We start from the raw sequence: 27,484 nt of genomic DNA, 5'->3' as shown, positions 1-27,484 counted from the left end.
ACAAATCTAGATTACAATTTAGAAATACTATTATAAAGCAGAACTTCAAAGGAGAATAGAAGATGTAAAAAACTGGAAGAAGTTCATATTTTCTTTGAAAGTAGTGACAATATGACCACTTAAAAAACTTCTATGGCTCATACAAAAACGCAAGACAAAAAATCATGGACAATGATTCAACCATAAAAGCTTTTTGGAATAAGGTGGAAGAAATAGGTTTTTTCAAAAGGGGAGAGGTGAATCAACGTAAGTTCTCTCAAAGCTGAAAAGATATCAAATAATAACTGCAACGGCCTGGTGAGTGTGCTGCTTACCCCTTCTGTACAAAGTCATTATTTCATTCAAGAGTTGATCTGGGTTCGCTAATCTGGTTGTAGTCACATTATAGTGCAGCTTCAAAAGAAAAAGAGGGGCTGGCTCCGTGGCCGAGTGGTTAAGTTCGCACGCTCCGCTCCCGTGGCCCAGGGTTCGGATCCTGGGCGCGGACATGGCACTGCTGGTCAGGCCACGTTGAGGCGGCGTCCCACATTGCACGACTAGAAGGACCTGCAACTAAGATATACAACTGTGTACAGAGGGGGTTTGGGAGATAAAGCATAAAAAAAAAAGATTGGCAACAGTTGTTAGCCCAGGTGCCAATCTTTGAAATAAAAAAAAAAAGAAAAAGAAAATGAGAAGTAAATCTTTACATCAACCCAGAGACCATCCTGCCTGATTTAGAGACCCAAAACTCCTCAGTATGGTACCCTCTCAAAAGAAAATATTTCAAGAAAAATGCTGAATCGACAGCTAACTCTTGGTGAGCTGGAATAAGATGGCACTGAGAAAGTCTGGAGAAATCATGTTTATTAGTAACTACATCCATATCATCCTTTTTACACTTTCATCTTCCTCTCCCACCAATCTTTTTAAAGAAATAAATATTAAACGTTATCTATCTGTTTGAGCTTTACCTGCTGCTCCCTTCCTATACTACCATAGAGAGGTTAACAGTCCTGAAAGGCAAACTGGGAGGATGAGACAAATGCCCTAGAAACTTTGGCTTGTATGTAGTTGGCTATCTTTCCTTAATTCTTTCTTGACTATTTTAAGAATATTATAGCATTCCAGGAGCTGATTCTATGACAAGTCTATCAGAAAATGAGCATAACAAGTATTCCTTTAAAAAAGTAATGTCAAGCTATTTTTTTCCTCATTGACTGAGAGCATAATTCTCAGAAACAATTACATTCCTAATCAGTATCCATCCATCATTCATTCAACTACTATTTATTGAATGTGTACTGGGTGCCAGGCATTGTTTTCGTCCTGGAGACAGACAAAATTCCCTATCTTCCTGGTGGTACTTTCACTGTCAAAAAAAAAATCTACTTTCTCAGTCTTTCAGATTTGAGTTCCTTTTATAAATAACAAAAATGCTGGGGTTGGAAAATATTCAACTACCTTACTTTTCAAATTAACAACCTGTGGCCCAAAGAAGAAATATATATTTCTTAAGGAGGGGTTTTCCGAAGTGTGATATAAACTATCACTCAAGACATACAAGATAACTTTAGGTGGTACCTGGATAAATGTTTTTATTTTTATATTTATGTATTTGTTTCAATCTGATTTAGAGAGATAAAATCAGCAAAAACTAAAGGTATATAGTTTCCTTTTAAATAAATCCAAGTTTTAAAACTGGTCATCTTGACAGTGGTGATGGTTTCACAGGTATCTATATAATGCCAAAGGATATGAACTGCACATTTCTAATACATGCAGTTTATCGTATGCCAATTATATCTCTAAACTTCTAAGCTGACATGAAGGTGAGTGTTAAGGGACTGGGGTTTGGGGACCCCAGTTTCAAGTCATAAAAGAAACAAGTGGCACAGTTGTGACAGGATCTGTGTCTTGGGTCCCAGTCCAGTGCTCTTTCACCAAACTAAATTGGCTTTGTCAAAATAATAATAAAGTGAACACTTTCAAATCACAATTTTAATGATTCTTTTGTAAAGTAATTAATCCTAATTTATCTATTTAAATTTCAGATTTTTATAGACTGCTTCCTAACATATGATTTTGCTATTTTAAAAAACTAATGTGTTCTTTGTACCATCCTTTTAACTTTTTGTAAGTTTATGATTTTTTAATTTAGGAAGTAGGTGGAAAAAATGAGGCTAATTTCCTACAGTAGGTCCTACAGTACTGCAGAAACTTAAAGCATTAAAAAGGGTTAAAGATCCAAAGTTAGATCAAGTTTCAGATCTTGGGTTTGTACTCATTAGGACTGTGGTTCTGCTACACTGGGGTTAAAACACTCAACATTAATAATAATGATACCTGACTTTGGAACAGCTTATTTTAATAAGCATTTCATATGCAACGTAGCATTGCATACAGACTGTCTTGTTTATACATGCAAGCTCTGTGAAGTTGCTGAGTAGACATTATCTCCAGTTTTTACAAATGAAAAAACTGAGGAAGTCAGGGATAAAATGACATATCCAAGCTACGCAAGGAGAAGCTGAGGCTAGAATCCACGTCTTCTTATCCCAACTTTGCGGGTTTTTCCCTATATTCTAGAAGTGCTGGGGGGTATTAGAACACCAGCTGACATTACAGCAGTTTCTAATGAAAAACGCAGTCAGGTTCCAAGCAATTTACAGAGGTGAATACTTTTAGAATATTATCCATCAGCATTTGATAAGTGCTTGGCTTCTCAATAATGTATATAACTGGACAAATTTCCTTAATTTTTCTTTATTTAATATTTTTCAGGGAAATGGCACTATAGTTTTCTTAATTGCAATCACAGGGTTTAGAATACTTCACAACTGTCTCTGACTACAGAAATCTTAGAATAAAAGGGTAAAATATGCCTAATAAACAGCCTATATGCAACATAAAACTCGGCAGTCTAATAAGCCAACAGGGCAACAGTCTCTAACGGGTAAGTCCTACCTTCTTTAAAACAGGACACGGTGGGATCTCAGAACACTCTCCCCTGAAGCACTTTTCTACCCAACAGCCCAGCATTTCCCTTCCCCCAAACCTGCCAGATTAGCTCAAAATGAGTGTCTCAGTGCAGAAGCTAATTACAGACCCCGTCCCAAATCATGGGGAACACTACCATCTTCTCCTCCCTCCTCTGGGCCCCACATGTTTGGAAACATGTTTTATCACAGCACTGAAGCCCGGGTATCGGAGCAACATCCCTGCCTGTTTTCACTGCCACTCTGAGTTCCTCAAGGACAAGGACACAGGCTATGTCTTATTCACCCTTTTACCTGTTAACTCCCCCCCCCCCCGGCAAAATGCCATTCAGTAGATGATTAAATGAATGTGTAGAGAGAATCCAAGAGAGTAAGAAGTATTTCATTTCTACTGATAACTTCTTTTCCTGACCAAATACATTGCCCACACCACTGACACATCAAACCTTTTGAAGCATTATATAGATCTATCAGATAAGGTCCAAACCTCTTAGCCAGGCCTGTGAGGATCTCCCAGCCTATCTGCCCAGTCTGCTGCTCACCATTCTCTTCACATACACCACACTCCAAGTTCAAATGAACTTCCCAAACACTGAAACATTTTGTGAGGGCTCACAAGGGTATCCATGTGTCAGGGTCTCTTCTATGTGTCAGAGATATGACGACCAAGCTCAAGTGCCCGTCCTTAAGGCAGCTCTCAGTTCCCCATATATGCCCCATGCTTCCCCACCTCCCTGTTGCCTCTGTGATGAATCCCTCTACCTCAACTTGAATATCTGAGTTACAGTTATTTGCTCCTTGAAAGGAGCGACTGTATCTAACTTACCTCTGCATTCTCAAAGCCCACTGCATAGTAACATGCATATTTTAGGTGCTCAAAAAGTATGTATTAACCAAATGAATGAATAAGTAAATAAAAAATACTAATCAATTCATTCATTCAGTACTCTTCTTTAAAAAAAGAAAAAAGAAAAAAAGAGGCCCAGTCAGCAGCCAGCTTCTGAAATCCATAGCAAAGAACCCCAGTCCACTCACCTTCAGTCTTCTTGGCCAATCTTTGGCAGAGCCCCTCCTTTTGCTCCTGGTGAGCACAGTGATAACCTTATCCAAACCCCTCTCAAGGCTCCGAAACACTTTCGTTCCTTTTCTTTTGGGAATTTCCTCTATATGTGCTTGGTTGAGATCCAGTTCCACTGAGCGACACCTTCAAAAAAACACAGAAAGCCTGGGAGTCGAGCTGGGCCTCCTGCCTGCTGGGGCCCTCACAAGCCGTGCATTAGGTGAGCCTCACTCAGGTTTGCCAGGGCCAGACCATCCCACTCTGCCTCAGGGAGCACGAAAGCCATCTCCCACTGGAAAGCAGCCGTCACCCTTCCCCTAGGCAACTGCCACTTGGCAAAATTACTTTTCCACTCCTTTTTTTTTAATGTCAAATATACAGAAAAGTTGAATGAGTAATACAATGCATTTTCAAAGATCCTCTTAGATTCAACAGTTGCTACTATTTTGCCATACTTGCTTTTTCCACGTATATAGATAATAAATACAGTAAATACATGGACATCTTTGCTGAGCCATCTGAAAGTAACCCCTCTGAAGATGTCATGATACTTCACTCTGAAACACTTCAGCATACACTGCCAATGAATAAGGACGTTTTCCCACATAACCACAATACCATTCAGACATCAAGAAAATTAACAATGCCATAGTATCATCTAATATCTAGTTCCCATTCTAATTCCCCCCAACTGTCCTCACAACGGATCCTGCTTTAAAAAATTGCTGTAAAAGACAAGGGTCACCCAGGCAGCAGAACTGCTTATACAAGAGGAATGGGTTTTCTTTGAAACACCCTTTAGTATCTTTACTCTGTGAGTGATGCTGTTAGTGGATGTCTATACTCTGCTGGCAGAAGCGTAGGAAAGATGGGCCTTAGAGAGGGAATGTGGCTGGGGCAAGGACCACTTTCTTCCCAGCCTGTTTTATTTAAGGTAAGGTGCCAATCCTACTGCTGATGAGTTTCTAAATTCTACCCCATAAGGAAGGCAGTGGCTTCAGCTCCAGTAATAGCTACAGACAGACATTCCTACAGTCTCTGACAGATTCTACTTGATGGTTTCCCTTAATCAGGTTTATCGTGTATGAAATAAGGAAATCTAGTTAACATACGCTAAAGATCAGAGTCTGAAAACAGAACACTTACCGCCACTCAGGGTTAATGACACCTGTCATTGACATCTCTGCTCCCACTGAATTTACTGGCATTTTAATCGGAGTTTCCTTCAGGCATTGGTTTCTAGCTATTAGGAAAGGAGAAAACACAAACCAAATGTAGCCGACACACTATGGTTTCAAAATTTCTATCAACAATGCAGTCATCACCTCATTCATTGACTCAGAAATATTATAATCACTTGGCCAGTGATATTAAGGCTCTAATTCTTAAGAAATATTTCCGTGTGGTTTATAATGAAAACAAAATCATTATGCTACAATGTGTGGCTCTTCTTTTTCTCCACTGCAAAATTGAGGCCATGCTTATGACTTTATTATATTATATGACCAATCTAAATAGATCATATAAATACGGATTTCATGATTACTGATTCTCTTTTCTATAAATAAAAGTCAGTCTGTATTTATCCAAGGACCCAATTTATGCCTTTAATTGATATAGTATTGGGAGGTGTTAATTCAATTCAGAGCCCTATTCAACTCTTGTTAGGCAAAGAGAATGGTCCCCTGAGACAGCCTGACAACAGTTACTAAAGAGGTGTGAGCTTTGGTATTTTATATTCCCTACTCCAGAATTGTGTGTCTTATTCTAGTATGGTATTTGTATCCCAGACAGTGTGTGACAAATCTGCAACAGTAAATCTGGTTGCTACTGATTACTTAACTTTTTGCTCATGGTCTAAAAGTTGTAATAATATTTTCTCTATAATAAATATATGATATCAAGTTTTTAAAAAGAGATGGAGGGTTTTGTTTATGACTACTCAGCACTATTCTCACTGGTTCCACAAGAACAAGAAAATAAGATGAATCAATAATATCTGTGAAAACGGTTTTTGTGTACTAACAGTACCTGCTACCATAGTTACTCTTTGACAAAACTGTCACTGACTGAACTGTACAGGATTCAAGAAAGTGAAATTAATGCTTATTGCAAAAATGACAGAGACAGTGAGTCAGCATCATGGCAGAGTGAGCTCTCCCTGTAAACTCTCTCCTCTAAAATACAATGAAAAGGACATTCGTATTCCACCAGAAGACATCCATACAACAAAAAAGACATTTGAGAGACCCACACAGCCACACGTCAGGAGGTGGAGGTCCTCGACCCCCCCCCCCCCAATGAAGAGGGATGAAGTAAGAGAAATCTCTTCCTCCCAAAGGGCAGCAACTCAGGGACTGTGTGCAGCTCTGAGAGGAAAGATGGGAGGGAGAAGCCTTCAGTGGGAACACCATCCCTCTCCAATTCACAGGCCAGGGTAAGGCCAACACAGAGGTGACCACAAGGAAAATGACAACTACCCAGAAATCAATCCTGAAAGCATAGAAATCTATAATATAAACGACAGAGACTTAAAAATAGTTATCGTAAAAAAACTCAAATTACAAGAGAATGCAGATAGACAGTTCAATGAATTCAAGAGCTACTTCACAAAAGAGATTGAAACTGTAAAGAAGAACCAATCAGGAATATTGGAAATGAAAAACACAATGGATGAGATAAAGAATATGGATTCCCTGAACAATAGAGCTGATATTATGGAGGAACAAATCAGCCATATTGAGGACAGAAATATCAAAATGCTTCGGTGGAGGAGGAGAGAGAACTAAGGCTAAAAAGAAATGAAGAAATTGAGAAATATCCGACTCAATTAGGAAATGCAACATAAGGATTATAGGCATTCCAGTGGGAGAAGAGAAGCAGTATGGGGCAGAAACCTTGTTCAAAGAAATAAAAGCTGAACACTTCACAAACCTGGGGAAGGAGCTGGAAGTACAAGTGAAAGAAGCCAATATTTCACTTAACTGTATCAATGTAAAGAGACCTACTGCAAGGCATACAGTACTAAACCTGGCAAAAGTCAATTACAAAGAAAAAATATTAAGGGCAGTAAGGCAGAAGAAAATAACTTACAAAGGAACCCCTATCAGGCTTTCAGCAGATTTCTCAGCATAAACTTACAGGCTAGGAGAGAGTGGAATGATATACTCAATGTTTGAAAGACAAAACTTTTCAGCCAAGAATACTCTATCCAGTGAAAATATCCTTCAGATAAGATGGATAAATAAAAACTTTCCCAGATAAACGAAAGCTGAGGGAGTTCACCACCACAAGACCCACCCCATAAGAAATCCTCAAGAAGGCTCTATACATGAAAAAAAAAGAAGACAGTGGTTACAAAGACCTGAGTAAGGACATAAACAGATAGACAAAATCATAAAATTGTAGCTATCCATCAGAAGAGGTTAGCAAACACTCAAATATAACATTAAAGATAAAGGGAAGGAAAACACCAAAAATAAATATAACCTTGTCATTTTAACCACAAATTCACAACACAAGATGGAATAAGATGAGAAAAACAGAAGCAAAGAGGAAAGGGATGGAATCGGCTTAGTCTGAGGAAATAAGAGCTTATCAGAAAATGGACTGTCTCATCGATGAGATTTTTCATACAAACCTCATGGTAACCACTAAACAAATAAGTAGAACAGAGACACAAATAATAAATAAGGAGAAAACTAAGAAAACCAGAATGGAAAACTACCTAACCGAATTGATAGTCCGAAATACACGGGACGAGAAACAAAAGAAATACAGGAGAACTGGGAAACGAGAGATAAAATGACAGTAGTAAGCCATCATATATCAATAATCATTCTAAATGTAAATGGATTGAATTCTCCAATCAAAAGACACAGAGTGGCAGGATGGATTAAAAAACAAGACCCAACAATATGCTGCCTCCAGGAAACACATGTCAGCCCCAACAACAAACACAGGCTTAGAGTGAAGGGATGGAAGACAATATTCCAAGCTAATGGCAAACAAGAAAGCTGATGTTGCCATACTTATAAGACAAAGTAGACTTCAAGATAAAATAGGTAATGAGAGACAGAGAGGGGCAGTATATAATGATCAAAAGACACTCCACCAAGAAGACATAACACTGATAAATATCTATGCACCCAACACAGGAGCACCAAAGTTCACAGAGCAACTGCTAACAAACCTAAAAGAAGACATTAACAACAACACAATAACCACACGGGACCTCAGCACTCCACTCACGTCAGTGAATAGATCATCCAGACAGAAAGTCAACAAGAAAACTGGAACTGAATGAAAAACTAGACCAGATGGACTTATATCTATATATATAAGGGCAGCAAGGCAGAAGAAAATATCTATATCTATATGGATATACATAGAACACTCCATCCAAAAACAGCAGACTACACATTCTTCTCAGGTACACATGGAACATTCTCAAGGATAGAGCATATGTTGGGAAACAAGGCAAGCCTCAGTAAATTTAAGAAGACTGAAATAATATCAAGCATCTTTTCCAACCATAATGTTATAAAACTAGAAATTACAAGAAAAAAGCTGAGAAAGGGACAAAGATGTGGAGACTAAACAACATGCTACAGAATAACCAATGGATCATTTAATTTCTTCAAATTAAAGGAGCAATCAAAAAGTATCTGGAGACAAGTGAAAATGAAAACATACCATACTAACTCATATGGGATGCAGCAAAAGCTACCCTAAGAGGGAAATTCATCACAATAGAGGCCTACCTCAATAAAGAAGAAAAATCTCAAATAAACAATCTAACAGTGCACCAAAAGAACTAGAAAGGGAAGAACAAAGCCCAAAGTCAGCAGAAAGAAGGAAATAATGAAAATCAGAGCAGAAATAAATGAAATAAAGACTAAAAACACAATAGAAAAAAATCAATGAAACTGAGAGCTGGTTTTTTGAAAAGATAAACAAAACAGACAAACCTTCAGCTAGACCTACCAAGGAAAAAGAGAGGCTCAAATAAATAAAATGAGAAATGAAAGAGGAGAAACTACAATGGACACCTCAGAAATACAAAAGATTATAAGCAAATACTACAAAAAGCTATACGCCAACAAATTTGATAATCTAGAAGAAATATATACATTCTTAGAATCATACAACCTTACAAAACTAAAAAGAAATAGAGAATTTGAACAGATCAATCATCCATAAGGAGATCAAAACAGTAATCAGAAACCTCCCAAAAAATGAAAGTTCAGGGGCTGGCCCCGTGGCTGAGTGGTTAAGTCCGCATGCTCCAGTTTAGTGGCCTGGGGTCCGCCAGTTCGGATTCTGGGTGCAGACCTGTGCACCACTCATCAAGCCATGCTGTGGTGGGGTCCCACATAGAGTAACTAGAATACACAGCTATTCACTGGGGCTTTGGATAGGAAAAGAAAAAGTGGAAGATTGGCAACAGAAGTTAGCTCAGGGCACATCTTTGGAAAAAGAAAAAGTCCAGGACCAGATGGCTTCCCTGGTGAATTCTACCAAACATTCAAAGAAGACTTAATACCTATCCTTCTCAAACTCTTCCAAAAAATTGAAGAGGAGGGCCAGCTTCCTAACTCATTCTATGAGGCCAACATTACTCTGACACCAAAACCAGACAAGGACAACACAAAGAAAGAAAATTATAGGCCATTATCACTGATGAGCATCAATGCAAAAATCTTTAACAATAGTAGCAAATCAAATACAACAATACATTAAAAAGATCATACATCACTCAGTGAGCAAAAATGAGGGTAAATACAATAGGCTTTCCTTCTCCTTTTGAGTATTCTAAATTATGTTGAGGATTTGAAGAAAAATTATAACACTATCTGATGATGTTCTAAATGAATGTAGACAAATATTTGACAGAGAGAACAATTAGTGGTTGCCAGGGATTAAGGAGGAGGTGAGGGTGAGAAGGAAGTGAGTATGGCTATAAAAGGGCAACATGAGGGATCTTGTGAGGGAAATGTTATGTATCATGACCATATCAATGTCAATATCCTGGTTATAACATTGCATTATAATTTTCAAGATGTTACCTTTGGGAGAAACTGGGTAAAGGGCAAATGGATCTCTCAGTACCATATCTCACAATTACATATGAATCTATAATTGTCTCAAAAATTGTTTTTCGTTTAAAAAAGATCATACATCACGATCAAGTGGGATTTATTCCAGGGATGCAGGGGTGGTTCAACATCCGCAAATCAATCAACATGGTACACTTCATTAACAAAATGAAGAATAAAAATCACATGATCATCTCAATAGATGCAGAGAAAGCATTTGACAAGATCTAACAGCCATTTATGATAAGAACTCTGAATAAAATGGGTATAGAAGGAAAGCACCTCAATATACTAAAGACCATATATAACGAACCCACAGCTAATATCGTTCTCAATGGAGAAAAACTGAAAGCTATCCCTCTAAGAACAGGAACCAGACAAGGATGCCCACTTTGACCACTCTTATTTAACCTGGCATTGAAAGTCCTAGCCAGAGCAGTCAGGCAAGAAAAAGAAATAAAAGGGATCCAAACTGGAAAAGAAGAAGTGAAACTGTCTCTATTTGCAGATGACATAATTTTACAAATAGAAAACCCCAAAGAATTGACCAAAAAACTTTTAGAAATAATAAATGAATACAGTAAAGAAAGGATACAAAATCAACTTAGAAAAGTCAGTTGCGTTTCTATACACTAACAATGACATAGCAGAAAGAGAAATTAAGAATACAATCCCAGGGCCAGCCCTGTGGCCGAGTGGTTAAGTTCACAGTCTCTGCTTCGGTGGCCCAGTGTTTTGCCTGTTCGGATCCTGGGTGTGGATGTGGCAGCACTCATCAGGCCATGCTGAGACAGCATCCCACACAGGACAACCAGAGGCACTCACAACTAGAATATACAACTATGTACTGGGGTGCTTTGGGGAGAAGAAGAAGAAAAAAAAAAAGAACAAAAATACAATCCCATGTACAATTCCAACAAAAAGAATAAAATACCTAGGAATTACTTACCAAAGAGGTGAAAGACCTGTACACTGAAAACTATAAAACATTGGTGAAAGAAACTGAAGAAGACACAGAGAAATGGAAAGATATTCTGTACTCTTGGATTGGAAGAATTAACATAGTTAAAATGTCCATCCTTCCTAAATCAGTCTACTGATTCAATGCAATCCCTATCAAAGTTCCAACAACATTTTTCACAGAAATAGAACAAAGAATCCTAAAATTTATATGGAACAACAAAAGACTGCAAATAGCCAAAGGAATCCTGAGAAAAAGAACAAAGCTGGAGGTATCACACTCCTTGATTTCAAATATACTACAAAGCTATAGTAATCAAAACAGCATGGTAATGGCATGAAAACAGACACACAGATCAATAGAACAGAATCGAGAGCCCAGAAAGAAACGCACATATCTATGGACAGCTAATTTTCAACCAGGGAGCCAAGAACATACAATGGAGAAAGGAAAGTCTCTTCAATAAATGGTGTTGAGAAAACTGGACAGCCACACGCAAAAGCATGAAAGTAGACCCATCTTACATCATACACAAAAATTAACTCAAAATGGATTAAAGACTTGAATGTAAGACCTGAAACCATAAAACTCCTAGAAGAAAACATAGGCAGTAGGCTCTTCAACATTGGCCTCAGCAGCATATTTTGAAATACCACATATGTCTCACCAGGCAAGGGAAACAAAAGAAAAAATAAACAAATGGATTACATCAAACTAAAAAGCTTCTGCACAGAAAAGGAAACCATGAACAACACAAAAAGACAACCTAACACTTTGGAGAAGATATTTGCAAACGAAATATCTGATAAGGGGTTAATATCCAAAATATATAAAGAACTCATACATCTCAACAACAAAAAAACTAACAACCCAATTAAAAAATGGGCAACAGATCTGAACATTTTTCCAAAGAAGATATACAGATGGCCAACAGGCACATGAAAACATGTTCAACATCATTAATTATTAGGGAAATGCAAATCAAAACAACAATAAGCTATCACTCACACCTGTCAGAATGGCTATAATTAACAAGACAAGAGATAAGTGTTGGAAAAGAGATGGCAAGAAGGGAACTCTCATGCGCTGCTGGTGGGAATGCAAACTGGTACAGGCACTACGGAAACAGTATGGAGATTTTTCAAAAAATTAAGAATAGGGGCCAGCCCCAGTGGCTTAGTGGTTGAGTTTCGTGCGCTCTGCTTCAGCAGCCCTGGGGGCAGTCCCCAGCTGCGGACCTACAACACTCATCAGTGGCCATGCTGTGGTGGCAGCTCACATACAAAAAAAAGAGGAAGATTGGCAACAGATGTTACCTCAGGGGCCAATCTTCCTGACCAAAAAAAAAAAAGAAGAAATCTTGCCATTTGCAACAACATGGATGGACTTTGAGGGTATTATGCTAAGTGAAATAAGTCTGAGAGAGAAAGTCAAATACCATATGATCTCACTCATAAATAGAACATTAAAACAACAACAAATGATCACATAGATAGAGAGAACAGATTGGTGGTTACCAGAGGGGAAGGAGGGCGAGAGGGGTAACTAAGCACATGTGTATAGTGATGGATGGTGATTAGTCTTTGGGTGCTGAACATGATGTAATCTACACAAATCAAAATATAATGATGTACACCTGAAATTTATAAATTATTGTAAACCAATGTTACCTCAATAAAAAATAAATAAGTAAAGAATGATTTATTGGGAGAGCAGGAAAAAAAACATTCTAGGCCCAAATAGTTTTATAATAAGATCTATCATACAAGAAAAATATAAATTAAAGCTCTTAAAAACCATTCTAGGGGCTGGCCCCATGATCGAGTGGTTTGGTTTGAGCACTCCACTTCGGCAGCCTGGGGTTTCGCAGGTTCGCAGGTTCGGATCCTGGGCACAGACATGGCACCACTCATCAGGCCCTGCTGAGGCAGTGTCCCACATAACACAACCAGAAGGACCTACACCTAAAATATACAACTATGTACTGGGGGGTGGGGGGTTGGGGAGAAGAAGGAGGAAAAAAAAAAGATTGGCAACAGATGTTAGCTCAGGTGCCAATCTTTTAAAAAAAATAATAAAGTTGCAACTCTAATTGTATTTGCTCAATAGATATTATAGACGTCATGAAGGGCCGACATGACAAGAGAAGAGAAATTTTAGGAGCTGATAGTCACAGGAGAATCAGGATGGATTTCAGCTCAGGCTACGTGGGCATAGCAGTGGGCAGACTAGTGAGAAGGGGCTAAATACAAGAATAGTCTGTTTTTCCAAGACCAGCTGGCCATTGGGAAGAGTATCTATGTTTACTGGTGTGATTATTACAGAAAGCAAATACCACACAGCTGTACCAAGTCCACACTGTGGCATGTCTGAGACACACCTCTGAGCTATTCTGTTGACCCGTGCACATACGCCACCTCACTGCAGAAGTTTCAGTAGATTACCAGAAAATATCCCCAATTATCTGAAAAGGCTGTTAAAATACTTGTTTTGAGCCAGCCCTGATGGTCTAGTGGTTAAAGTTTGGCATGCTTCACTTCAGCAGCCCAGGTTCAGTTGCCGGGTGTGGAACCACACCATTCGCCTGTCCGTAGCCATGCTGTGGCAGCGGCTCACACAGAAGAACTAGAAGTACTTACAACTAGAATATACGACTAGGTCCTTGGCTTTGGGGAGCTAAAAAAAAAATTAGGAAGATTGGCAACAGATGTTAACTCAGGGCAAATCTTTCCCAGCAAGAAAAAGGATAAAATGACCAAAAAAAGCCTTTACCTTTAAAATATTAAAATAGTTTTCTAACTACCTATCTATGTGAGGCTGCATTTTGTTCATATGCTTCAATTAAAACAACATATCAAAACAGATTGAATGCAGAAGCAGATAAATATCCAAATGTCTTCTATTAATCCAGACATTAAAGAAATTTGCACAGATGTAAAATAATTCTACTCTTCTCACTAAATTTAATTTTTAAATAGTTATTTTTCATAGAAATATTTATTTTTGATGAAATTTAAAAATTTATTTTTGGTTACTTTTAAATGGATAAATAAATATCGAGCATAAAAAGGTCCTCACGTAAAAGTTTGAGAACTGCTATACCCTCACAACTCCTCTAGGAAGTAGACAGAGCTGGTTTAACCTACTTTTTACAGACGAATAAATAGGTTTGGCAAAGTTAAGTAACTCGCCCATAATTCCCAGAGCACTGTTCACAATCCTGACTACACATGAGAAACCCCTGGGAGCTTTTAAAAATATCCATTAATTTGCTGGGATGGGGTGCATGCATTTTTTTTAAAGGTCTCGGCGATTCTCATGAGCAGCCTGGGTTAAGAACCACTGTCTAAGAGATTAACAGCAAACATATAATTAGGTTATAAGTCTGATGAGTAAGTCTACAAAACACATTTCCTTTTCTCTTTAGACGACCTCAGTGGAAGTCCTGAATCCCCACAAAGATCACACAAAGTTTTAAAAACATCCTACTGGATTTCATTTTACTTACAGGAGTCTTGCTTTGCCACTCAACAGCACAGTTGTAATCTTGCATGATCCAGGGATGGCTCAATAGATTTTTCAGAGAAATCCGTTTCTTTGGGTCCACCTAGTGGCCATTAAGAAGTAACTAGAGATTAACATTTCAAATAGAGAACGTAGAACTCCTTTCCTCTTGAGAACTCAAAATTCATCAGAACAGATGTAAACTTTATCATCACAAAAATGCTGGCAAGGACCTTAAAATGGCCTTGGAATAAATTCTTCAAGAAAAAGCATGAGAGGCAAGAAAACTAGAGCAACCAACACAGGCTTAGAAGATAAATGTTTAGCAAACATGAACTTCATTGGTATGGACATTATTCATGAAGTTCCATCAACCCATTGTATGATGTAATACTCTTTTGCTGGAAAACGTATTCACAGGAAATATTCACCAATTTAATATTCGAGCAGCCACAATGCAGGGCATTCATAGTGAATATGCAATCTCTACCTCCAATGAGCTTACAATCACAGAGAACAAAGTTGAAAAGCACACCTTTCTTTTCCATTTGTAATTTTCAAATGTGAGCAGAGGAAAATTAATCAAGAGAGATTAAGGCTTTTGGAGCTTAGAAGAAAGGCTGAGGTGTTTTCAGTCTCATTATGGAGATGTGGTGGTCTGGCCCTACTTACTCAAGGTGGGTGAGCCTGAGGTGAATTTTGAGTAAAAAGTGGAGATGGCTTAATAGATGGAAAAACTGGGAGATATTCTGAATACGTAATAATGGAAAAAGAATTGCACTAATAAGGTACTCAAATTTTCAAAGTGTTTCCTATTAATCTCATTTTATCCTCATCACACTACATGGCAGTGAGGGCAGGCTCAGAATCCCCACTTTAGGGATTAGAACTAAGTTAGGTGGCTGCCTATCGATTGGTAGGGCAGATATCTAGACTTCAGCATTCCTATCTTCCACCCGCAGAGGCCATTCACTAAATGGGTGTTTCTCAAAGTGTGTCCCAGCAGCATCAGTGTCATCTGGGAGCTTGTTAGAAACGCAGATTCTTAGTCCTGCCCCCGATCTACTGAATCAGACACCCTCAGAATGGTGCCCAGCAATCTGTTTTAACAAGCCATCTGGCAATTTTGAAACATGCTAAAGTTGAGAACCACTCACTAGATCATGGGATGCACTCAATTGTGCATCAGCTCACTCAAGCATTTATTCAGTATCTACCATACATCTAACGTATGAGAGTGGGAGCAGGAAACAGAAGACAGTAGAGCAAGAGCTGGTTAGAGAAAACAGAATGCTCAAAAAAAGGACAAGAAACCACACCAGCAAAGACATATGGTAGAGGTCTAAAACAAATGTATTTGCAACATAATGAAGAAAGCATATGGTAGAGGATGTCTGCACAGTAGATACAATGAATGGAATTTTCAGGCTAATAGATAAGTGGCCTGTCCTCCAAATGTAGCTGCACCACAGACATCTTAAAGTTGGATCAAATACTTGCAGTTGTCTTCTATTATTTAAAAATTAATAACAAAGTTTGCCTGAAGCATTTGTTGAAGAAGCAGAATGCTACTGGGAGAGAGCCACTTAGGAACCTCATATTTTCCTCTCTACAAAAAATTTAAAAACCCAAAAACATTTAAGAGATTTAGACTTAATGAAGATTGAAGACCTCATCCAACTATAAGATTTGGTACACACTATTAATAACATAAGAAATCCATTTCTTGCCTTAAAGAAGAAAATCCAGTAAATTATTGTCACCTCTAAATTATCCACATATCAGGGAAGCACAGAGAACGCAACAGTGGAAAACATAAATGTGTTAGGGCTTTGGAATCTGCAGTATGAGTAAATCGACAGAGTATATATTGTTGTCCATTTTTGTATTGCTGAAGCAAAGTTTAATTCATAATCTCAAAGGAATTCTCAGTTGACAAAATGAGGCAGCAAAAAAGCATATTCAGTGGGAGGACATAAGCTGTGCTTAAAAACAGGTCACATATCATCCACAAGACAGAATTCACAATTATCAAGGGAAACTGATGAAAGCCACCCTATCCTTTAAGGCAAGGGCCTCTTTTGGGAATGGAGGAGAGTTATGCTTACAACCTGTTATACTCAGAAATTAGAGTTGCCAAGTCATCAACCAAAAATTAAGACAAAGGGCCCGCTAAACACTCTTCTGTGACTGAACACCTCTGCACAACCTGCCTCAATTCAGAGGGAAGGGTGCGATCATTTCTCCTGGCAGAGAACAGATTGTTTAATGATGCTAGGATAACAGGGTAATTATTTAAGAAAAATTAAGACTGAACTGATTCAAAATTAATTCCCCCTAGGTTCAAGAGTTAAATGCAAATACAAAACCATGAAAGTCCTTAAAGACATCATGGGTGGTTATTCATAGAATCTTTCTAGACAGGACAGCAAAACCAAAAACTATAAACACTAACAGATGACAAAATAAAAAGTTGACATTTCTTACAGCAAAACACTACTAACAAAGTTAATTAACAACAAATTGAGGAAACAAGCCTTTTCCACCGAAATGACAAAAGATTAATATGCTTCCTCACATAAACAGCTCTCACAAATCATTAAGACTTCACCACCACCAAACCTGTTCTTCCCACCTTTACCCCCATTTTGACAAATGGCTGCATTACCAGTTGCTCAGCCAAAAGCCTTGCGGTCATCTTTAGCTCCTCTCCCTCTCAAACGTCACGTCCACTCCATCAGTAAAATCTACTGGTTCTATGTTCAAAATATATCCAGAATCAGGAAGCCAGCCCAGTGGCATAGTGTTTAAGTTTGCACACTCTACTTTGGCAGCCCGGGGGTTCTTAGGTTTGAATCCTGGGCGCTGACCTACACACAGCTCATCAAGCCATGCTGTGGCAGCATCCCACATACAAAGTGGACGAAGATTGGCAACAGATGTTAGCTCAGGGCCAATCTTCATCACCAAAAGAAAACAATATATCTATACCTATATCTGTATTTCCAGAATCACCAGTCACTGCCCCCACCACGCCACCAGCCGCTCTCATTTGGCATACTGCAAGAGGCTACTTTCATGCCTACTTTTCCTTACAGTCCTTATCCCCACTTGTCATATTACATATTTATTTATTTTCTGCCTCATTACTTTAGAACATAAGCTCCTCAATCACAAGGATTGCCTGTGCTGTTCACCTGGAACAGTGTCTGGCCCTAGCATAGCAAAGGTGCCCAATTAAGATTTGTTTAATAAATGAAGGAATGGGATAAAAAAAACATACATTCCAAAAGAAAATAGGCAAAGAATATTCACAGTTGATTCCTAAAACAAGAACTTTTAAAGAGCCAATAAACATGAAAATATGTTCAACTAATCTAGTAATAAAAAAGTAATAAACAGTTATGATACCTTCTGTTGTCTATCAAACTGACGAACTTAAAAAAACACTACCCAGTGTTAGTAAGAGTTCAGAGGCAAGAGTGCTTACTAGAGAGTATAAACTTTTCTGAAGAGTAATTTGGAAATATGTATTAAAAGCATGCAAATTGCATATCCCTGATCTAGTAATTTCACTTCTATCAGTTTATCCTAAGCAAATAATTTGGCATACAAAAATTGATGAATAGGTGCTGGCCTGGGGTTCACCGATTCAGATCCTGAGCGTGGACCCACACACCGCTCATCAGGCCATGCTGTGGAGGTGTCCCATATTGGAAGAACTAGAAGGATTTACAACTAGGATATACAACTATGTACTGAGGCTTTGGGGAGAAAAGAAAAAAAGAGGAAGATTGGCAACAGATGTTAGCTCAGAGGCAATCTTAAAAAAAAACTGATGAACAGTAACATTCATCACAGAATTGTTTAAGATAACTTTGGGAACTAAGGAACATAGTCTGATGGCAAACTCCAGAGGGTGCCCACAACTAATGAAGACAAAATTAACTGAATAAGGATCCTGGGTTAGAAACATAATATAGGTCCAGGGAGACAAGAGCAAGCGCGTACACACACACACAAAATGCCAACAGTAATTGAATAAGGCTTGAAGGGTGGAGGCAGGGAGGTGGAGAAGCCTTTGAAGGGCACCACCATTGAACTGTCTAGGACATACTTCTTACAGAAATCAGTCCAGCTTAAAGGTGAGGGCAGAAACAGGTGTGGGCCATTCTGAGTCCTAGGACTACAACAGGCTGGATTCTGATGGTGCTAAAAAAATAATCAAGGTTCCAAAGAAGTGTTATCAAGCAATGAATTTAAAAAGAAAATGTGCCGACATCAAAACAAGTCAATCTCTGACTCAGCCTCTCTGGTGAGAGCAGACAGGCTGACCTACAAAGTGTTTCCTAGGAAGAGCAAGAGCTTTCATTCTACAAATGACACTTAATATTATTGAATTTTCATCCTCCTTTACCCTAAAGCACTCGCTGTTACCCAGAGAGCCCACTCTTATTTACACCTTGCCAGGGCCCCTCAACACTTGCCAGCATCAGAATCTGACAAAGTTTGCTTCTGAATTATCATGATGAAGCCTCCAATTCACTTCTCCTTACTGTCCCTCATCCACAGCCAACCGAACCCTGAGCTGAAGGCTCAGTGCTGCCTGGGCTCCAGGCCTTATCCCAAGAATTGGGGGGTTTTTAAATGCTTCAGCCAACTCCCTGGGACTCAGCAGCAAGTCACAGTTGCTGCAGGACTGGCCCTGACCTAGTTGGCCCCACTCTGAGCTTTTCCTTATTCCTGAGCCCAAGGCCTCTCACGATGCACATCCTGGGTACCTGACTTGCTCTCTTCTTGGCAAACTGACCATCTGCCTGATACTTCACACATTTTAGCTTGCTCCTGTCAGGGTCACGTAGAAAGTAGAGACCAGCCGGGGGTAAGGACTCTCCTATCTGCTTACTTACACTGATCAAATGGTCATGACCTACCTGAATCTCCAATTGCAACATGCTCAGAGTGACCTCTGTCAGGCTTCACTCACGAGGCAGAACCCCATGTACTCCAGTGGGTCTTCCCTCATGCTGATCATATGCGAGCCATTTGCTGCTTACTCTGAATATCATCTGCACTGGGTTGAACAGTGTCCCCCCAAATTCATGTCTACCCGGAACCTGTGAATGTATCCTCGTTTAGAAATAAGGCCTTTTGCAGATGTAATCAAGTTCAGATGAGATCATACTGGCTTAAGGTGGGCCCTAAATTCAATATGACTGGTGTTCTTGTAAGAGGGAAATTTAGACACAGAGACACACACACACAGGGGAGAAGGCCACGTGAAGACAGAGGCAGAGACTGCAGTGACACAGCTACAATCCAAGGAATGCCAAAGATTGCCTGTAAAGACCAGAAGCTAGACAGAGGCAAAGAAGAATTCTCCCCCAGAGTCTGCAGAGAGAGCAGGGCCCTGCCACACCTTGATTGGGACTTCTAGCCTCCAGAACCGCGAGAGAACGAATAGATGTTGTTTTAAGCCAGCACCTTGTAGTATTTTGAGACAACAACTCTAGGAAACTAACACACCACCTATGAAGGTTTAACTTCCTCGCATTACCTCTCTCCTGTCAGCACCTGCCCACCCCCAGGATAAGTCTGGTTCCAGGTTCTAGCCCTTTCTGGTCTGTTCCAACACACAGATAAAAAGCTCACAACCAGATCTATAATAATAAAAGAAATGTTATGCCTTTAAATCCAGAAACTACCATCCAAAACAAAAGCACTCAACTCAAAGTAGAATTCTACAGAAACGAGATGTAAAAATAAACATTCAGAACAAAGTACTGAATAAGAAGAGCTCCACCAGACCGATTCCAAGTTCCTCTTTGCCTCTTTTTATCACTCTTTTCGTCACCCCACCTTGAATTCATGAAGTATCTTTTAATGGACCCCCATGCTGTGCTCTAAGCTAGCACCACAGAAGCCATCCCACCCAGGCAGAGGCAGGGAGAACAGGTGAATGAGAAGTGTGGAGCTTGACATGTGGGAAACAACAATGCATGGGAGTCGCACATTATGTTTGACTCTCAGTTCTGCCTCTTATTAGCTCCTTGAACACGTACAAGTTACTTAATCTCTCTGACCCTGTTTCCTAAGAGAGTAGGCTCTGGAGACAAGTTGCCCAGATTCAAATCCAGGATCTACCTCTTACTAGCTGTATATGAGCTATGTAACCTTGCTGTGCGCCTCAGTTTCTTCATCTGTAAAAAGAAGAAGAATAGTACCTACTCCATAAATTGTTGCTAGGATTCAATGATTTGACACATACAAAGCACTTAGCACAAGGCCAGGCGCACAGTAAGAACTCAATGTATGTTAGTTTCTACTACTCCTCCTGCCTCTATTACTACTACCATTACTGCTACTACTATTGTTACTCTCTGTAAAGCAAGTAACGCCACTGATAGGATTCCAAAAGGAACAGAAGAGAATGTTTGTGAAAGCATCAGCACTATGCCTTGCACATAAGAGACAACCGGAAATAAACAGGAGAGGGAGATAGGGATGCTCAAAAAGGTAGTGGACCAAGTTGGGCATGTTGGCCAAAAGCCACGCATGCCTGAGTGCTAAAGACTCAGTACTGTATGAAAGGCTGAAGTCATTCTGAGGAACGCCACACGCCCTCCCAAGGGAGCTCTGGCCCATTGCAGCTGCCTCAGGGTCTTAGGATTGCCTGGTAAGGAACACATCACCTAGTCAAGTCCTGCTCACATCACCTCCTGAAATGCACCTGCCCACTCTCCCTATCTGGACAGAAGAGCTCTGTAGAGTACCATCCACAAACAAGTCATGAGACCTGTGACCGTGACCATCACCTGACCTTCAGCTTCATTCTCTGTACCGAAATGCTGGCAGAAATACAGTCCAGAGCTTAGTGCTGCTGCCAGGCTTAAACCAACCTGTTATTTGTAGACGCACTTTAAATCACTTGTACATGTATTTTATCCTGCACAGTAGGTGGGGATTATCAACCACCTTACACGGATGAGGAAACTGCGTCTCAGCCAGAAAAATCAAGTGCTTGTTCAATATTACACGGCATTTGTTCTCAGCCAGGGGTGAATTTGTCCCCAGGGGACAGCTGACAGTGTCTGGAGACATTTTTGATTGTCATGACTTGGGGGCTACTACTGGCATCTAGTGGGTAAAAGCCAGAGATGCTGCTAAACATCCTACAAGGCACAGGACAGCCCCCCAACAAAGAATCATCTAGTCCAAAATGTCAATAGTGCCCAAGTTGAGAAACATTGCTGTAGAGCAAAAAAGGCATACATTTAGGACTAGGAGAGAAAGACAGAACTTTTGGGGTTTTTTTTTGTGCTGAAAAGTCTAAGGAAGCCTATAAAGAGACAGGCAGAAAGGCTCCTTATTTAAATATTGAAAGCCTACATCTAAGGATCAGTCAGAAAAGACCTTGAGAGGCACAATTCTGCTGGGGAAGAGGCATGTGTCAGCCAGGGCTGTGCCCCTTAACCCTGGTTTCCACTAAATCTTTGGAGAATTCTTGTTTATTTAAGGGATGATTACCTTGCAAACAAGAGCAAGAAACAGGTAATAGAGGGTGAAACCAAGTGGGAGGGGAAAAGATTTGTGGGCTAATAAGCAAGATAATCCTGCAAATTCTAGCGGGCTTGAAATTGTTGGTTTTTCACATGGTGCCAAGAAAGGCAGGCGATCTCTCAACACATAATCATAGTACTGGAGTCAACTCTGTAATTGTAAAATATAATCCCATAAAGAGAGAATTTGCTCATGGTCTTTAAAATTGTAAATTATACTTGCTAGAAAGCAATTTTACTTTCAAGATATTCAACTTTCACTTACTAAATTATTTATAGTTCCCTAATATTTGTGTACCCAGAACTGGAGTACAATCATGCTTGTTATTGAATGCAGTAGTGGCTAATGAATATAGGACACATTCATAAGGTTAATACTCAATCTATTAGTAATCATGCTGGAAATTGCAGTTGAGCATTTTGGTTAAAACAGTTAACAAATGCAAAAGATAAACAAAGTCTACCTCTTAAACAAGAATTACATACAGTGTGTCAAATATTGCCGGTTTTTCAATCACACCAAGAACTGGGGGAAGTGTTAGTCCCAAGTGAGGAATTTTAGAACATTCCAGGCAAAGATACACACTGCATACAAGTGATACGACACCTTAATTAGGTTCAACCAGCAGGCTGTATTTTGCTGTGATTCGGAACAATGGTTCTGAGCCAAGATTACAATAAATTTCAAAATCTATAATGTGTGAAATTAAATTCCACAATAATGCATAAAAGTCCTAATTTGAATCAATTTTCAACTTGCAAACACATGAAAAACTAAAAAATGAAATTCAGAGTAGGAGAAACAAAGAATATACAGTATTAGTAAATAACTTTAATTAGGAAGGCTAAATCTCTATTGAACTAGAGTTAGACATTTTCTACCATATTCATTCCACTGCAGAAATATTTGATTTACTGAAAATGTCAAAACTTAGATCTAACATATACTATCAGAATGTAACATTTTTATATTATCTGAAGGTAATTGCCCTCCCTCAAAGGATTAATCCAAGATCCACTAGTGCATTCAAATAAATAAATAAAAGTAGGGAACACTGAAGTTGGTATGTTGGTACATATACCTTGTTTTGGTGGAACAATACATTAATAATTAAGAGCATTAATTCCATGGCTGCCAAACGAATGTGAACTTGTAGTAACAGCAAACGAAGGCAAATATACAGCACAGAAGTTTAGGTCCAAATAGGTTTTAAAAAAACAAAAACAGCAAAGCTTACAGTTAAATCAACAAATGAGGAAAACCACTGATATATTGTAGTTCAATTTCAATAAGGGATTAGCAGTTGCTTATTTTATCTTTGTGGATAAGACCACAAAGTCTTGGTTAAGTGTATCTGCTACAGACTAAAAACCAATACCCAGAATACTTAGGGGTGGACCTGTTCTATTCAGTTTTTTAATCAGCAACTTGGACTAGAGATATTTAAGAAATGTGCAAAATGGCACAGTGCTTGCAAGGAAAGCTGATGAGATGAGGAATTAAGACTCAAATTCAAGAGAGAAGAATGCTAGGCTAAAACAAACAAGGGAAATTGTGAATAAACAGAAGTCAGGGAATTTATTGCTACTCAGAGCTGGAACGGACCTAGGAAATCACTGATAACAGCAATGCTCTAACACTTCCAGTGAAGAAAATGAGGACCAGTAAGTTTCCCTACCAGGGGTGACACCTAAGGTGAGTAGAAAAGCTGATGCACAAAACCTCATAAGAATTAGGAGAAACAACTCGTCGTCTTGGTAAACCTGAAAAGCTGGGATTTCTGGGAACATTCCCAAGTTTAAAGACAAAAAAGAAGCTTAGGATGGGGACTGCTTTCCCCTCTAGGAGTCTATGATTCTCTTGATACTAGCAACTACATAGTTGAGAAACACCATTTCATGGTGGTTATGAGAACAGGCTCTGAGCTTGACTAGCTGAGTTTAAATCCCAGCTCTGCCACTTACTAGCTATAAGACCCTGAGTAAGTTATTTAAGGTCTCTGCCCCTTACTTTCCTCATCCATAAGAGGGGGAAAATAAAAGCAACTACCTCACTTAGAGCTGAGACTGTAAATAAGAAAAGCCTATGAATGTTAAGTATTACTGTTACAATAGCGTAAGAATAAACACGCCAGCCAACATTTTATTTTTTCTGAGAAATCATGCGCAAGGGTCAGGAAATTACAAAACATATACACCTCAGAATGCTCTATCTCCTTAGAGGGAAAAAAAGGGAATAGGGAGAAAAAGCAAAAAATCTCAACAACAAAAAAAAACTAATGGAAATGCTGTAGGCAAGAGAAACTTCAGCACAACTCAAATAAACACAGAACTCTCTTTCTGTACACCTACAGACAGACTCAGACCTGGCCTGCAAAGGCACCGCCCCCACTTTCCACATCAGTTTTAGGGATTCAAAACTCACACAAAACTTTATCATTCTACTTTTTAAAAAATTATTACTAGCAACCCAAATTCAACACATTAAAAGAATTATATATCAAGACCAAGTGGGATTTATTCCTGGAGTGCAAGGATTGTTCAACATACGTGAATCAATATATGTGATACACCACATTAAGAGAATGAAGGATAGAAATACATGATCGTGTCAATTGATGCAGAAAAAACATTTGACAAAATTCAACACTTTCATGATAAAAACACTCAACAAACTAGGAATAGGAGGAAACTACCTCAACATAATTTTTTTAAAAGCCATATATGAATAAAATCTAATTTCAAAAAAAGCCATATATGAAAAATCCATAGCTAACATACTAAATGGTGAAAGAGTGAAAGCTTTTCCTCTAAAATCAAGAACAAGACAAGGAGGCCCACTTTCACCACTTCTATTCAACATGGTAATGGACGTCCTAGCCAGAGCATTTAGGCAAGAAATAAAACCTTTACATGATTCAAAATTTAAGAGGTACAAAAGCACAGAGAATGAAAGTCTCACTTCCATTCCTCTCTCCCAATTTTCCTCCCCAGAAGGAACAGCAACTACAACTTCTTGTGTCTCCTTCACATATGAGTAAGTAATATAAATATACCTCCCTCCCCTTTATTTTTTACAAAAATGATAGTATACTATATGTACTATTCTACACCTTGCTTTTTCCCTTAACAATATATATTGGATGTCATTTCATTTCTGTATTTAAAGAGCTTCCTCATTCACTTTTATGGCTGTAGAGTATTCTACCATAAAGATGAAGAAAAGTGACATCAGCATCACGGTGGAGTGAGTTGTTCCCTTTGTCTCTCCCCTCTAAGTTACAAGCAGTGGGAGATCCATATAGCTGTATGTCTGAAGGTGGATGGAACGGACCTCAGGAAGCAGTGTACCCAAGGGAGCAGCAGCGGCAGCTATCAAGACAGGAGGCTTCAGGAATGGTGGCAGCACCTGCAACCAGAAGCTCCAGGAACTGTGCAGTGGCACCCACAACCTGAGACTCCAGGAAATATTGGAGCACCCAAGACCAGAGACTTCAGGAATTGTGGTGGTGGCACCTGTGACAGGAAACTCCAGAAACTGTGATGACATTTGCAACACAGCCCCATCTCCTCCCCCAACAGCAGCAGTGACACCTACAGCCTGAGGCTCCAGGAACCACAGCAGCACCCAAAACCAGAGGCTCCAGGAACTACAGTGCCCACGACCGAGGTACCCCTGCCCCTTGTGGTGGTGCCCAGAACCTCAGCCTACCCCAGCAGGGACAGTGACACCTGCAAATCCAGTGCAGTGCAGAGGCAGCACCCCCAGAAAACCCGAGAGCAGCAGCAGAGGTGGTGGGTACAGCAGCAGCCCCCCAGCCACAGCAGTGCCTGAGGTCACAGAGAGCCTAGTAACGGTGACGGTGAAGCCTACAACCCTGGTCCCCCCCCCCCAACTGCAGTGGTGCCTGCAACTCTGGCCCCCACCTGCAGCAGTGGCACCTGAAGACCCAACAAACCCAGACATGGTGGAGGTCCCTGGGACCCTGGCTCCCACTCTACTTATCCCCCTACCCCCACTACAGTGGGGTAACTCATGACCCAGGTACCCTGGAAGCAGGACAAGTGCTCACCACCCCTGTGACCTTGGTAGTGACATACACAACTGCAGAGACACCATAAGCAGCAAGGCACCAGCAAGTTTGAAAGCACAAGCAGCACAATGAGGGAAGTGATGACACCTCTGTCAGAGGCAGTGGAGGGTGAGAAGTGCAGGACTGCAAATAAAACCAGAAGCAGATCAGATTCAAAGTAAATAAAGTCTTACCTAAATAAGGTGTTTGCTACTACAAATGCATCAGCAGAGGAACAATTCATCAAGAACCATGAAAATTACAATAACACAGTATCTCAAAAAGAAAATGACTCCCAAAACCAAACTTGAAGTCATGGAAGATTGTGATCTAACTGACAAAGAATTCAAAATAGCTGTCATGAAGAAACTCAATGAGCTACAAGAAAATTCAGACAGACAGTTCAGTAAGCTCAGAAATAAAACTAAAGAGCAGAAGGAGTACGTCACCAAAGAGATTGAAACCCTAAAAAAGAACCAAACAGAAATTCTGGAGCTGAACATGAAGAATAAAGTAGAAAACATTGGAAATAGAGCAGACCACATGGAAGTCAGAATTAAGGAGCTCAAAAGTAAAAATCTAGAAAGGATTCAGGTGGAAGAGGAGAGGGAACTAAGATTTTTAAAAAATGGAGAAATCCTATGAGAAATGTCCAATTCAATTAGGAAAAGCAACAGAAGGATAATGGGTATCCCAGAAGGAGAAGAGAGGGAAAAGGGAGCAGAGAGCCTATTTAGAGAAAAAATAGCTGAGAATCCCCAAACCTGGGGAAGGAACTGGATATACAAGTATATGAAGCTACTAGAACATCTAATTATCTCAACACAAAAATATCTTATCCAAGGCACATTATATTAAAACTGTCAAAAGTCAATGACAAAGAAAGAAAATTAAGAGCAGCCAGAGAGATGCAAAAGATTAACTTATAAAGAAACCTCCATTAGGCTATCAGCAGATTTCTCAGCAGAAACTCTACAGGCCAAGAGAGAGTGGAGTGATATATTTAAAATATTTAAAGAGAAAAACTGTCAGCCAAGAATACTCTATCCAGCAAAGTTATCTTCCAAATATGAAGGAGAAATAAAGGCTTTTGCAGATGAACAAAAGCTGAGAGAGTTCACTGCCACTAGACCTGCCTTACAAGAAAAACTTGAAAAGACCTCTCCTACCTGGAACAAAAAGGCAGAGGAATACAAGCTTTAAGCAAGGTGATAAATAGACAGACAGAATCAGAAAATTGCAACTCTATAT

At 39.5% G+C, this 27,484-nt stretch overlaps 1 protein-coding gene across 1 annotated transcript in view; it reads left to right on the top strand.

Moving 5' to 3' along the window:
- LOC106827616 (calicin-like) overlaps positions 1 to 27,484 on the top strand; it is a 69,913-nt gene that overhangs the window by 26,299 nt on the left and 16,130 nt on the right. Inside the window, exon 1 of the mRNA XM_070519158.1 lies at positions 1 to 27,484. This exon is cut by the window's left edge and continues 26,299 nt beyond it; it is cut by the window's right edge and continues 16,130 nt beyond it. The gene's annotated coding sequence lies outside the window, so the exon portion shown is untranslated.

Source organism: Equus asinus, chromosome 10, assembly GCF_041296235.1.
Source record: "Equus asinus isolate D_3611 breed Donkey chromosome 10, EquAss-T2T_v2, whole genome shotgun sequence".
In the NCBI taxonomy this organism is placed as follows: Eukaryota; Metazoa; Chordata; class Mammalia; order Perissodactyla; family Equidae; genus Equus; species Equus asinus.
Note: the sequence above shows the minus strand (reverse complement) of the source record. Positions and strands in the feature narration are given on the sequence as shown.